The 15,305-nt window shown below is 39.2% G+C and overlaps 1 pseudogene; it reads left to right on the top strand.

Annotated features, from left to right (window-relative positions):
- The first annotated feature begins 11,387 nt into the window (after positions 1-11,387).
- Positions 11,388-13,705, top strand: LOC113839283 (annotated as a pseudogene).
- The last annotated feature ends 1,600 nt before the right edge of the window (positions 13,706-15,305 follow it).

The following is a 15,305-nucleotide window of genomic DNA, read 5'->3' as shown; positions in this document are numbered from 1 at the left end:
AATCTCTTAAAGAATCTAAAGAAAGCCAAGAAAAAACAACCAAACAAGTGAAGGAAACCATTCAAACAGTTCACGTTTTGAGAGCAGAATTAGAAACAATAAAGAAAACACAGAAAGAGGGGATTTTGGAAATAGAAAAGCTGGGTAAACTATCATGAACCTCTGATGTAAGCATAACTAATGGAATATAAGAGATGGAAGAGAGAATCTCAGGTGTTGCAGACTCATTAGAGAATATACAGTCATCCACCAAAGAAAATCTCAAGTCCAACAAATCCCTAACACAAAATAACCAGGAAATATGGCACACTGTGAAAGGACCAAACCTAAGAATAATAGGTATAGAAGGTGAAGAAATTCAGCTCAAAGGTACAGAAAACATATTCAACAAAATCATAGAGAAAACTTCCCCAACCTAAAGAAGGATATGCCTATGAAAGTATAAGAAGCTTACAGAACACCAAATAGATTGGACCACAAAAACAAGTCTCATTGCAACATAATAATCAAAACATCAAACTTACAGAATAAAGAATAAATATTAAGAGCAGCAAAAGAAAAAGGCCAAGTAACCTATAAAGGCAGACCTATCCGAATTACACCCACTTCTCAATGGGAACTTGAAAGCCAGAAGATCCTGGATAGATGTCCTACAAATGCTAAGGGAACATGGATGCCAGCCAAAACTACTGTACCCAGCAAAGCTTTCAATCACTATAGATGGAGAAAACAAGATATTCCATGAAAAAAAAAACAAATTTAAGCAATGCATATCCACAAATCCAGTCCTACAGAAATTACTGGAAGGAAAACTCCAACACAATGAAGATAACTATGCTCGCAAAACATAGGCAATAGATATTCCTACTTTACCAAACACCAGAAAAAAAGTGGGGAAATCCACACACAATAACACAACCACTAACAAATCCAAAACAAGCAAGAATCAACAATCAATGGTTATTAATATCCCTCAATGTCAATGGTCTTAACTTGCCTATAAAAAGATACAGGCTAACAGAGTGGATATGAAGACAGAATCCATCCTTCTGCTGCATATAAGAAACACATCTCAACTTCAAAGACAGATGGTACCTCAGAGTAAAGGATTGGGAAAAGATTTTCCAATCAAATGGACCCAAGAAACCAGCTGGTGTAGCAATCCTAATATCTAACAAATTAGACTTCAAACTAAAATCAATCAAAAGAGATGAAGAAGGGCATTTCATATCACAAGAAAAGTCCATCAAGCCGAAGTCTCAATCCTGAAAATCTATGTACCAAATGCAAAGGTACCCACATTTATAAAAGAAACATTACTAAATCTCAAATCACACATAAAACCTCACACACTTATAGTAGGAGACTTCAATACCCCACTCTCACCACTAGATAGTAAAACTAAAGAACTAAAAGATGTTATGACCCAATTGCGTTTAACAGTTATATATAGAACATTCCATCCGAACACAAAAGAATATACCTTCTTCTCAGCGTCACGTGGAACCTTCTCTAAAATTGACCACATACTCAGCAATGTAGCAATCCTACACAGATACAGAAAAATTGGGATAACCCTCGTATCTTATCAGACCACCATGCTTTAAAGTTAAAATTCAACAACAACACAAATTGCAGAAACCCTACAAACTCATGGAAATTGAATAATGCACAATTGCACCATTGCTGTATCAAGGAAGAAATTTAAAAAGAAGTTAAAGACTTTCTAGAATTTAATGAGAATGAAGACACAACATACCCAAACCTATAGGACACTTTGAAAGCAGTGCTAAGAGGAAAGTTCATAGCACTAAATGCCCACATGAAGAAACTGAAGAATATTCACACTAGAGAATTAACAGTGCAACTGAAAGCTCTAGAACAAAAGGAAGCAAACTCACCCAGGAGGAGTAGATGACAGGAAATAATCAGACTGAGGGCTGAAATCCATAAAATAGAAACTAGGAAAATACTACAAAGACTCAATGAAACAAAGAGTTGGTTCTTCGAGAAAGTCAACAAGATAGAAAAACCTTTATCCAAACTAACCAAAAGGCAGAGAGAGAGCATGCTAATTAACAAAATCAGAAATGAAAAGGGGAACATAACAATGGACACTGAGGAAATCCAGAGAATCTTTAGGTCATACTTTGAAAACCTGTACTCCACAAAATTGGAAAATCTAAAGGAAATGGACAATTTTCTGGATATATATCACTTACCAAGATTAAATCAAGAACAGATAAGCAAATTAAACAGACCTATAACCCCTAATGAAATAGAAGCAGTCATCAAAAATCTACCAACCAAAAAAAGCCCAGGGCCAGATGGTTTCAGTGCAGAATTCTACCAGAAATTCAAAGAAGAGCTAATACCAGTACTCCTCAAATTGTTCCATACAATAGCAGAAGAAGGGACATTGCCAAGCTCCTTCTATGAGGCTACAATTACCTTGGTACCCAAGCAACACGAAGACACAACCAAAAAAAAGAGAATTACAGATCAATATCCATCATGAACATTGATGCAAAAATATTCAACAAAATACTGGCAAATCGAATACAAAAACACATCAGAGAAATCATCCGCCATGATCAAGTTGGCTTTATCGCAGGAATGCAGGTATGGTTCAACATATGAAAATCCATCAATGTAATCCACCATATAAACAAACTGAAAAAAGAAAACCCGCATGATCATCTCACTAGATGCTGAAAAAGCCTTTGACAAAATCCAACATCCCTTCATGATAAAGGTCTTGTAGAGATCAGGAATAACAGGAACATACGTAAACATGATAAAAGCAATATACAGCAAACCAACAGCCAACATCAAACTAAATGGAGAGAAACTCAAGGCGATTCCTCTAAAATCAGGAACAAGACAAGGCTGTCCACTCTCTCCAAATCTCTTCAATATTGTACTTGAAGTCCTAGCTAGAGCAGTAAAACAAGAACAGGAGATCAAGGGGATACAAATTGGAAAGGAAGAAGTCAAAGTTTCATTATTTGCAGATGATATGATAGTTTACATAAGTGACCCGGAAAAACTATACCAGGGAACTACCACAGTTGATAAACACCTTCAGCAAAATGGCAGGATGTAAGATTAACTCAAAAAAAATCAGTAGCCCTACTATATACAGAAGATAAATGTGCTGAGAAAGAAGTCAGAGAAATACACACCATTTACAATAGCAACTAACAACATAAAATATCTTGGGGTAACACTAACCAAAAATGTGAAAGACCTGTATAGTAAGAACTTTGAATCTTTAAAGAAAGAAATTAAAGAATATACCAGAAAAATGGAAAGATCTCCCATGCTCTTGGATAGGTAGTATCAATATAGTAAAAATGGCAATCTTGCCAAAAGCAATCTACAGATTCAATGCAATTCCCATCAAAATCCCAACACAATTCTTCACAGACCTTGAAAGAATAATACTCAACTTCATATGAAAAACCAAAAACCCAGGATAGCCAAAACAACCCTGTTCAATAAAGGAACTTCCAGAGGCATCACCATCCCTGACTTCAAGCTCTATTATAGAGCTATAGTCCTGAAAACAGCTTGGTATTGGCACAGAAATAGGCAGGTTGACCAATGGAACCAAATTGATAACCCTGATATTAACCCACACACCTATGAACACCTGATTTTTGACAAAGAAGCTAAATTTATACAATTGAAATAAGAAAGCATCAACAAATGGTGTTGGCATAACTGGATTTGGACATGTAGAAGATTGCAGTTAGATCCATATCTATCGCCATGCACAAAACTTAAGTTCAAATGGATCAAAGACCTCAACATAAATTCAGCCACACTAAACTGCCTAGAAGAGAAGGTAGGTGGGGCCCTGGAACAAATTGGTGCAGGAGACTGCTTTCTGAACATAATACCAGTAGCACAAACATTGAGATCAACAATTAATAAATGGGACCTCCTGAAACTGAGAAGCTTCTGTAAAGCAAAGAACACAGTCAGCAAGACAAAACACCAGCCTACAGAATGGGAAAAGATATTCACCAACCCCACATCTGACAGAGGGTTGGTCACTAAAATATACAATGAACTCAAGAAGCTAGCCACCAAAACACCAAACAATGCAATTAAAGTTTGGAGTGCAGAACTAAATAGAGAATTCTCAACAGAGGAATCCAAAATGGCTGAAAGACACTTGAGAAAGTGCTCAACATCCTTAGTCATCAGGGAAATGCAACTCAAAACCACTCTGAGATACCATCTTACTCCTGTCAGAATGGCTAAAATTAATAACACCAATGACAATCTATGCTGGAGGAGATGTGGAGAATGAGGAACTCTCCTCCATTGCTGGTGGGAGTGCAAACTTGTACACTTTGGAAATCAGTATGGCGGTTTCATACTCAGGAAAATGGGAATCCATCTACCTCAAGATTCAGCAATTCTTCTCTTGGGCATATACCCAAAGTATGCATACTCATACAATAAGGACATATGTTCAACTATGTTCATAGCAGTATTATTTGTAATAGCCAGAACCTGGAAGCAACCTAGATGCCCCTCAACTGAAGAATTGATAGGGAAAATGTGGTACATTTATACAATGGAGTACTACTCAGTGGGAAAAAAAAAAAACAATGGAATCTTGAAATTTGCAGGCAAATGGATGGAACTAGAGAAACCATCCTGAGTGAGGTAACCCAATCACAGAAAGATAAACATGGTATGTACTCACTCATTTTTGATATTTAGACACAGAGCAAAGGATCACTAGTCAACAATCCACATTGCCAGAGGAGCTAGGAAACAAGGAGGACCCTAAGAGAAGATTGCATAGTACCTTGATGAAGGAGATGGAGACAAGAACCTCTGACCAAAGTGGGAGCCCAGTGGCAGGGAGAGGAAGGAGAGCCTTCATCCTGTTGCTGTTAGAAGCAGAAACAGACACCCACAGCTAAGAACTGAACCACACTAATAGAATTCAGTTGTGGAGAGAGAGGAATGATGAGCAAAGGAGCCAAGACAGGGATGGAGAGACCTGCAGAAACAGTGGGCCTGACCTACTGATAGTATGGAGACCCTTGTCATAAAGCTGGGGAAACAGCATTGGACCAAACCAAGCCTTCTGAATGTGGGTGCCAGATAGGGGGCCAAGACAGTCTATGGGACCTATAACAGTGAAGCCAGTCTTTATCCCTAGAGCACAATGGACTTTGGGAGCCCATTCTCTATGGAGGGATACTATTGCAGCCCAGATAAAGCAAGGAGGGCCTAGGTCCTCCCCCAAACGATATGACAGACTTTGAACGTCCCTGGTGGGGGCCTCACTATCTCTGGGGAGGAGTTGGGGGTGGGTTGGGGGGACTGGTGGGGAACATGGGAGGATGGGAGGGCAAGGGAATGGGGGGAAAGATTAAATATGAGTAGTAATTAAAGAATTAAAAAATATATTTTAAAATGCCAAAAAATACAAGTGATAGCTGATGCTGGCAAGGATATGGAATAAGGGGAACACTCCTCCATTACTGGAGAGAGTGTTAACTTGTACAGTACTATGGAAATCAATATGGCACTTCCTCAGAACTGAGTATATATCCAAAGGATGCTCCATCCTACCACAGGGACACTTGCTCTACTATGTTCATTGCTTCTCTATTCATGATAGCCAGAAACTGGAAACAACCTATATGCCCCTCAACAAAAAAAAAAAATGAAAAAGAAAATGTAGTACATCTATACAGTGCAGTACTACTCAAAAGCTATTTTTAAAATGACATCATGAAATTTTCTGGCAAATGAACAGAACTAGAAAAATATCATGCTGAGTGAGGTAACTCAGACCCAGAAAGGTATATATGGTATATATTCACTTATATGTAGATATTAGGTATTAAATAAATGATAAACAACCTACAATATGTAGACTCAGAGAAGTTAGGTATAAAGAAAGGGACTAGAGAGAACACATGGATCTCCCTTGGAGAGGGAAATAGAACAGATTTTATGAGCAGACTGGGGCCAGACAGGAGGATCAAGTGGGGAGGGTGAGAGGTTAAGAGAAGGAATGTGGAGAAAGACAACTGGAATTGAGGGGTGTTTGAGGGATTGTATGGAAACCTAATGCAGTAGAAATTTCCCAAAATATACCAAGGCAATTCTACTAAGATTGCCTAATAATAGGGGAGACAGAGTCCCAAGTAGCCACCTCTTTTCGACAAATAAGACTTCCTTGGACTGGGACTGGTTGTATTCTATTGAGATACTTGCTAATGGGGACATGGAAATCCCCAAACAACCAGGCTGCTGCCAATACAATGAATTGCTTTCCACAAATTGACAGCCATGCCCCATTGCTAAGGACAACATCCACACAATTCACTGAACATAGAGAAATAGAACTGTTACCTACATGAAAACTTCACCATATGTTTCAGTGTCTTTGGTGCAGGAAAGTACTCTACAGGCTACCAAAAGAGAAATGTGAACACCAACCCAGTCACAAAAACCTTTGTCCTATGGGCCACAGTAGCATAGAACCTGTGAGAGTAGCCAACCAATGTCTAATTTAACTTAAGGCTCATTCAACAACTTATGTCTGACACTGCTTGAGTGACCAAGAACCAGAGACTAGATAGCCCAGAGACCTAGGGTAAAACCAAATACGACCAAATTCCACAAAAAAAAAAAGGAAAGGAAAAAAGGACAAGAGGGAGAGGGAGGGAGGATAAAATGACTCTTAATGACAGTCTGCTATACACATATATCAGTGCCTTATTCAGTCATCATCAGAGAAGCTTCTTCCTGTAGCAGATGGGAACAGATGCAGAGACTCACAGCCATACATTATGCAGAGAGAGAGAGTCCTTGGAACACACAGCTCTAAATAGGATGTGCCCATCAAATCCATCCCCTCAGAGCTCAGGAAGAGGAGGTGGGAAGAGTGCAAGAGCCAGAGGGACTCGAGGACATCAAGAGAACAAGGCCCCCTGAATCAACCAAGCAAGTCTCGTATAAGACTGACACGGCAAGCCCAGGGCTGACCCTACTCTGCATCAGGTCCTCTGAGTATATATTATAGCATACAGTGTTTTCATGGGACTCCTGAATGTGTAAACGAGGAGCTCTCTGATCCTGGTGCCTACTGTTGCAGCTTCTTTTCCTTCCATGGGGTTGCCGCATTCAGTCCTGATGTGATGGTTTTTCCTTCCTCTTATTATATTTTTGTTTTGTCATGTTTGGTTGTTAGAAGTCTGTTCTTTTTAAATGAAAGACAGACAGGGGGTGGGTCTGGAGGGGAGGGGAGTGGAGAGGAACAGGCAAGAGTAAAGGAGGGGGAAACTGCAAACACAGTATATTGTATGAGAAAATAATCTTTTATCAATAAAAAAAGGGAAAAATGTAGGAAGACTGTGATCTGCATGCTTCCCACTGAGAAAAGCCTTTATCTGTTATGGTATTTGTCAAACTTTCCTGATATTAAGTATTTTAATAAATTAGTTTATAATATCTACTACAAAAATGCACTTTATACACCCAACTTAACTAAATACCACAGCGGAAGCCAGATACTCAGGTGACTGGATTCCACATGTCACAGGGCAAGTATCCTATACCATTATCCCAAGAAAAAGGCTAAATTCAAAATCAAAGTATGGTTTCTACTGAATGCATAATGCTTTCACCCCCACTACAAAATAGAAAACTTGTTAGTTAAACTATAATGAAATTTGGGTTCATCTCTGTGCCTACAAAAAATATAAAATAAAAATAAAAACAACTATATAACAAAAGACAGTAGCAAGTTAACTACATTTAATCAAGAGAAATGTATCAAGAGACTCATAAAACATTTGACTTCCAACATAAACAAGGGAGAAAGGATTGTTTTCTAGTTTTATACATAAACACTAACAAATAAGCAAACTATAAGTAACCTAATAGGAAAGAAAATTCTGTGAGTTGAGAGCTGTCAGAGCATGCCCCAAGAATCCCCATATGAGAATTCTATGAGCTTGTGAGAAAACAAAAAAAATCCAAAACAAACAAACAAAAAAAACAAACAAGATAAGATTCATGTGACCTCAGTTTCTTCAAAATACAAAATTGTTCTTGGGACATGCTTTTGTGTTCCTCCCAGGTGTAGCAGATAGTTGTGAGTTTACTTCAGATTAGTTATTACAACTGACTACCATGGGTACTGTTATTTGTTTATATGTCTCTATAGAAAAGCATGTTTTTTGAGTGCAGCTTGCCCTCAGAGTATAAACTGTCTGATGCTCTGAATAAAGCTGGCTACTTCATGAGACTTTAGTCTGCCTCACTTTAACAGTTCCATTCTCCCAGGTCTCACTGACTCTACAGTGGTAACAGAGAGCTTTCAGAAAAGCAGAGATAATTAGCAACACATGAAGTAATGCAGATGAATCTAAGAGGTGTCATTTTGTGGGCATCTGACCTGGAAAAGCCAAAGCAGAGGTATTGAGTAACAGGCATCTCATACACCGGCAAAATTTTCCTACTTCTAGAGGACAGTTAGGCTGCATATTGAAATGTAAGTTGTTCGAGATCCTCTTCCCTCACCTCCTGCATATATGGGCTAATGTTTAGAGCAACATTATAAAAGGTAAAAAAAAAAGCTAACAATAGCAAAAATGATCCTGTGTGAGTGAAAAAGTAAATGAGCTATCACAGGCACAGACTGTGGGAGCTAAAACAAAACAGAAATTTTACACCTTCAGTACATCTACTGTGGGATTACCTCCATGACACAGAAACTAGGAAGGAACACAAAAAGAATGAAAAACATATACAGACAGTACAATTTGACACATAGAGGAGCAAAGCCCTATGAAACACTCCTTTCTGTGCATATCTTGGCATATATGTCTAGAATCTTCTGTACAACACAAGTTCTGTAGGAAATATGATAATACTATAGTTAAGACTTGCCACCCAAGACCAAAACTCAGCAAGGACCTGTCAGGTAACGGACATACTGATTTGCTTTACTCTCGTACCATTTTCCTTGAATGTGTCTCATAACTTCGTATTGTAGACTTTTTAAAATATATATAGTGAAATTTATTTTAAAATATTTTAAGTGGGTAGAAAGGATTCGGAGATGGTACAGTGCTTGCTTGTCTTGTCAGGATGAGAACCTGAGTTCAGTTTCCAGAACACACACCATCAAGGCAGCCTTCTTGGGGAGTTCCAGGTTAGCCTGATCAGTGAGGTGTTGACATGCAGCTAAGATGTAGAAAGCCTGGATCCTCATGCTCCCCACAGAGGAAAGCCTTTACCTCTCACAGTATTCGTCAAATTTTTCTGGTATTATTTTCAGTAAGTTACTTTACAACATCTACTACCAAAACATGCATTATTCACACCCAACTTAACAAGCACCATAGCCCAGTGGCAGCACACGATAATGTAGCAGCTAATTGCTCTCTCTGAGAAAGCCTGTCTCAGATGAGATAGGTAGTGCCTGATGAACAATACTTGTACTTGTGTACTGGCCTCCACACCCAGAGTGCCCTCCCAACACACACACACATACACAAAGTAAATAACACAGAAAATTTTTCAAAGAGTCTATATTAAACTCATAAACATAGTTCCTGTGGCTGATGGTGGTAAGAAGTGCTTACCACATAGCATGAGAACTTCAGTTAAAAAGCTGATGTGTACATGCCTGTGACCCCAGTACTAGAGAGACAGGGACAAGAGGATCCCTAGAGTTTTCTGGGCAGCCAGTCTAGTGAATATTGGACCAGTAAAGGACCCTGTCTCAAAAGTTAAGGTGGAGAGTGAATAGGATGACACCTGAGGTCAACCTCTAGCTGCCAGTCACACATATGCACACACACACACACACACACACACACACACACACACACAGTCTTCCTGGGTGAATGAGACGGGGTGACTTGGAAAGAGGGTAAATCAAGATTCTTTTTGTTTGTTTGATTGATTTTTTTATTTAAGGGATGCTTTTTTATATTCTAGTTATATAAGAAAAGATTTAAGATGATTTTAAATGAGATGACTGTCTGAGAGCCAATGGCTCCACATAATTATGGGAGGATGCAGAAAAAGAATTAATCAAGTTTAAAGGACCCTCTGACATTAATCTTCAGTTATTACACTTGCCACACAACTGATCTCCTGGTTCTTCAACCGAAGCCAATGTGGATAAGGATAGAATGATGCACATCCCATCGCAGACCCCAGTCAGATCTTATAGACTCCACTTGGACAAATCCCAGGCTAGAAATAAACTCTACATTCTTAAATGTTTAAAATCATCCAAAGAAGAGAAACTAATTGTGATTTGATTAAATATACATAAAATCAAATTTTAGGGTTCATGGATAAAATTATACTAGAATATAGCCATCTCGACCTACTTTCTCTTGCCTGTGGAGCTTTGGTACAACTAAAGCCTGAGTAGGTGAGACTCTGTATGAACGCCAAAGTTCAAACAATTTCTTCCACTTTAAGGGGACAGTGTGTTGATCTGCCATTGGGCATCTTTCTGTGTTGGCACCTTATTTGGGGTCGGGTTGGATCAAGGTTGGCATTAAAACCCATATTCACATTCACTGAAGACACCAAAGACTCTCGGCAGCTACTTTTAATCTATCAATGCTGCAAGCACTCCTCAGTGTCCACACTGCCTTCTCATCCTATCATGCTCAACTCTTGTGTGTCTCTTTAACACAGGGACTTATCTCTTAGGAAGAGCATAAGCAACTATTAGCACTATTACTGCACTTCCTCAGTTACCCACCCTCAGAGGGACTCTCAGCAGGGCTCTGGGTGACCATCCCAGGCACCTCCACATGCCTTATGGGGATGGCATAGCACTGAAAACTGTCCTGCTGTGAATAGCTCTAGAACAGGGACCTAGGACTTGAGAAATTCTGATGAAACCCAGGAGGCCCCTCCACTGATAAGTCAGATATATATGCACAAAATTTGGAAGTTCAGAAGCATCCCACAGGTCCTCCTCAACCTATAGGTGTCCATCCATCTGAGGTTTAAAAGCCCTGCTCCTATGGCATATTAGAAAAGCAGAGGGCAGCACATAGTGAAGACAAAGATCCCTCTGCTCAACAGTCACAATCACCTGTCAATCCTCTATTTTTGGCTTCTGCCCTGCCTTTGTGGATTACACACACACACACACACACACACACACACACACACACACACACACACACACACACAGGGTGTAGGGGATGTGCATCCAGTGAACTGTCACAACTACATATGGATAAAGATTTTAGTTACAAACTATGTTATAAGGTGATGAAGAGGATTATGAATTTTTAGTCAACAGGTGAAAAGCTGTGTTTGATAGTGCCAGTGTGTCTTAAGATGGCTTTGCGTCTGCAAGGATGGAGGTAGAGCTCCCAAATTCACATATACAGTCCTGTCTGAGACACACTGAAAGGCAGATTCACTCACCTGTGTGTATGCATAGGCACATACATACTGTAATTTATTTTTATTTAGTCTATTTGTTTTCATTCTTATTTTTGTGGGATACATAAGCATTGTCCATGTTTTGGGGTGCTATGTGGCCATTTAATACATGTTCACAAAGTGTAATATTCTAAACAGACTAAGTGTATTCTATCCCCACATATTCATTTCTAAACAAGACTCTCAGATATCTCTCACTGGAGTAACCCTGTAGACATACTATGACAGCTGTTCTTGGTTGTCAATGTGACTGTATCTGAAATTAACTAAAAGCCAAGCCTCTGGCCATACCTGTGAGAGATTTTTTTTCTCTTGATTGAATCATTTGAGGTGGGAAAAGGCCACCCTAAATCCAGATCTTTTGAGGTGAAGATACTCATTAAATCTGGGTCACATATTCTGGTAGCAGCCTATATGAAGGACTCTAGCAAATCCATTACTTCACTGGTTTTAGAGCCCAATTCTTCGGGATTCTGACATATACAGAGACATCCAGCTTCATGAACCAAACAACTACTGGATTCTTGGACTTTCTTTCAGAAAATGGTCACCAGTGGACTAGTTGGCCCACAGCCTGTAAGCCATCCTAATAAATCCTCCTATTATATATCCAGATTCATTCCATCAGCTGTGTTTCTCTAGAGAGCCCTAACATATGCACAAGGTTGCCATTGATTATTACAAACCTGCAAACTAATATCCTTCAAAATGTTCCCAAAATTCTCAAATGTTATCAATATTCTACCAAACAGAATCCAGTGATAAAAAAATTGATAAGTCTATACCATAACCCAGAGGGATTTATCATCAGAATCCAAGGCTCATCTAGTATTTGAAAAATCAGTAGAATGCACTGTAGTATCAAGAATCAAAGGTTTTCAAAATGTGTAGACAAAAAGCAGTGAGCAAGACTTAACCCGTTAACGGTGAAAAAAACACACACCAAAAAAAAAAAAAAATGGAAATTAGAACAGCACTTCAACTTGATGAAGCAATGTAAGAAAAATTCTAACACTGCACCCCACACCACATACACACACACACACACACACACACACACACACACACACACACACACACTACACACAAATCTTTCATTGAAGATCATTTAGAAGACAAGAGTCTTACCTCTCAACCATTTGCACAACCTGGCACAAAGCAACCCAGTAAGTTATGCCTGTCTGGCAGCCTGGTGTACCATGTGTGCACTGCTGTCTCAATCCAGGCCTCACTGGTACCCTGTGTCAGGCATCAGTGCACCTCCCTCTTGGTGAAAGATGGGGAGTCAAACAGGAGAAGACAGCCTATCAAAGCAACAGGTGTTGCAGGTGGATCAAAAAAGAGGCCAGCTCTGCAGCCCTGGGAGCAGTTGTTAGCCTGGTTAATTAGGGCAATGGGATGGGAATGGCATCGCTGCTCCAAAGTATTGATCAATGAGTTTTAGAAACACAGGGCCAGGAGAGGTGGGTGTCACCAGAGTATGAGTCAAAATGCTTCTAATAAAGCATCAACCTTCATTCAGCACTGTGTGGAGAAACCCCTGCACCCTTGCACAGAAATTCCTGCCAATATTTTCTCATTTAGATCTGGACTTCAGTCTGGGATCAGTCTTGTAGTTGGATCACCCATGAAGAGAAATTCTAAAGCAGTTAGGAAAAACATGTTTCAATTTGGGTGCAATTTTCAGCTGGAAATAGGGAACCAATGTAAGACTAGACTTCTATTCTGTCCAGCCAGCTATGCTTTTAGTCCTTATACATTATTATTCTGGGCTTAGGCTGTACTGAAAAGACAGCTGTCCTATACAGGTTTCAGTTCAATGGAATTTGTAAATATTCCCATGCCTTCCAAGAGACTTAACACTGAGAAATCCTAGGAAACTCTGAGCAATGCTGAAACAGTTTTCAACATCTGGGTTACAGGAAATCAAGAGTAATGACCCACTGTGTAAATCATTTACCAGATAATAGATGGCATTGTGTCTGTGGTGGACTCTGTTGATGTTGAGAGAGTGGAAGTAAAAACTGGACTTCATAGAATGCCTAAGACATCAGAAAACCAAGGACTCCCTGTGCTTATAGTAGTTAACAAAAAAGAACTGAGGATTTTGCTCTAAGAGAGATGGTCAGTAATGGGCTCATCGACTTCTTGTTTTTTGCAGCCCACCTGTGTAATTGTGGGAGGTGAACTAAAGGGAGGACTAGAGAAACTGCATGATATGATACATTAAGATGTTGAAGTGCAGAGAAAGACACAGAGAGCAGCAGAACCTTTTATGTCAGTATGGAAGTCTTTCTCTGGCCTAATCTGACAAATAAGAAGTGTGTTTACAGCCGTGCAGTGGTGGCACATGACTTTAATTCCAGCACTCAGGAGGCAGAGGCAGAGTCAGGTGGATCTCTGTAAGTTCAAAGAGAGCCTGGTCTACAGAATGAGTTCAAGGACAGTTGCCAGGGCTGTTATACAGAGAAACCTGTCTCAAACCTCCTTCCAAAAGATGTGCTAAACACTATATAATATTATTGTCACAGTTTATTTTCTATTGTTGTGATAAATACCACAAACAAAACACCTTGAGGAGAAAAGAGTTCATTTGGCTTTTACTTCCACATCACAGCCCATCATGAGGTCAAGGAAGGAACCATGGTAGGTGAATGCTAGATGTGAACTACTAGTATTAGTTTGCTAAATAAGTACAGTATTAAATTACTCTCTAGATTACTGTCTCTACACTCACAGATTACAACAGCTCTCAGACCTCATCAGAGCAATGAGTCAATTGACTATATGCAGTCAATTGTGGTTAACACATAAATTCACAACTAGTCAAAAGAGCAGAAAATAAGTGTTTGTAGAGTGGTCAGCAACAAATATGATATCTATATCACAGACAGACAGACATACACACACAGACACACACTCACACATATGTATGCACACATACACACTATCACAAACACCCCAAGACTCAGGAACCATCGTGAAAAGGGGTGGAAAGGCTGTAAGAGTGAGATGTTGAAGAATATTGACTTGAAACAGTGTATTATTGACATGACAGGACTGTTATACTTGCCTCTATAAGAACTGTACAATATCAAGCCAGTCAATATTCCAGCAATAAGGGGAGGAGGTATTCACTAGCCTTCCCACCCATCACTGAGGAGATATTTATAATTGACAGCTTCTATAAGCTTGGGGACAGTCACCTTTTCTTTAAAGATGTGACCCATGGTAGCTCAACCACATGCCAATAGATGGCTCTACACTCATGAGTATATGGGCAGCACGAACTGGACTCTTAGGGTTATTACAAAAACACAAGAAAGAACAAAATTGGGGTGGGGAGGGGAGTAAGGAACTTTTCTGAGAGGAGTTGGGGGAAAGGATGAAGATTGAATGTGATCAAAATGCATTGTGTGAATTTATAAAATTCTCTATGAATAAAAATATTATGTTAAAAATAATCATCCTAATCTGAACATCAAGCCAGGTAAATAGTTAGAATCAAAATGTCAAACAATACATGCTCATAAGTTATAAAGAAATTGAAAACTTCATATGGTATGGATGCTATTGTCCAATGGTGTACCTATCTAAGAAATTATTTGGTAGTTCCTCAAAAATACAGAGTTACCAAAACTTACTTAGGATTACCATATAACCAGGAACTTTTCCTCTCTGTACATACTCAGAGAATTGAGAACTTAATTATACACAAAAATCTGCACAAGATATTCATAGCAACATTATCAATGATAGCAAAGTGTGGAAGCAATTTAAACGTCCATCAGTTGGTGAATGGGTGACCAGAACGTGGTAAGTTCATACAA

This window comes from Cricetulus griseus, chromosome 4 (assembly GCF_003668045.3).
Source record: "Cricetulus griseus strain 17A/GY chromosome 4, alternate assembly CriGri-PICRH-1.0, whole genome shotgun sequence".
In the NCBI taxonomy this organism is placed as follows: Eukaryota; Metazoa; Chordata; class Mammalia; order Rodentia; family Cricetidae; genus Cricetulus; species Cricetulus griseus.
Note: the sequence above shows the minus strand (reverse complement) of the source record. Positions and strands in the feature narration are given on the sequence as shown.